This window comes from Gavialis gangeticus, unplaced genomic scaffold (assembly GCF_001723915.1).
Source record: "Gavialis gangeticus isolate Ggan-Ray unplaced genomic scaffold, GavGan_comp1, whole genome shotgun sequence".
NCBI classification, from domain to species: domain Eukaryota; kingdom Metazoa; phylum Chordata; order Crocodylia; family Gavialidae; genus Gavialis; species Gavialis gangeticus.
This window is the reverse complement of record NW_017729029.1, coordinates 10426436-10426946: the sequence shown is the minus strand read 5'-3', so window position 1 is coordinate 10426946 and position 511 is coordinate 10426436. Positions and strand designations below refer to the sequence as shown.

At 64.6% G+C, this 511-nt stretch overlaps 1 protein-coding gene across 2 annotated transcripts in view; it reads left to right on the top strand.

Annotated features, from left to right (window-relative positions):
* Positions 1-511, top strand: part of OGT (O-linked N-acetylglucosamine (GlcNAc) transferase) — an 82703-nt gene that overhangs the window by 69666 nt on the left and 12526 nt on the right. The window lies entirely within an intron of this gene.

The window sequence follows — 511 nt, the reverse complement described above, 5'->3', positions numbered from 1 at the left end:
GAGTGCCCCTCCCCTGACTCCTTGCCAATGGACGAGGATTGCCATGGTGAGGGCAGGGGCAGGCATTGCCCAGGGTGGGGGAGTGGCTCCTGCTGCTGCTTGCACCCCAGAAGGGCACAGGAGGAGGAGTTGTGCCCCCATATCTGTGCAGGGTGGGGCACACTGCAGCCGGGGCTGCGTAGGGCTCTTTTTGGCGGGGACCGAGTTTGGATCAGGCACTGGTGGCTCTGGGAGGATGCTGCATCCACCCTGGATTTCACCACAGCTCAGCTCCCAGTGCTACCACAGCCCCGCCCAGCTCAGTGCCCTGCCTCCACCCATGTGCTGGGAAGAGCTGGGGTAGTTGCCGGGTGGCTGGCGGTGGCAGCACTGGGAGCTGAGCTGCAGTGAAATTTGGGGTGGATCCAGCATCCTCCAAACGCTGCCGGTGCCTGCTCTGAGCCCAGCCTCTGCCTAGAAGAGCCCCGGGCAGCCCCGGCTGCAGCCTGTCCTGCCCTGCATAAATATGGGG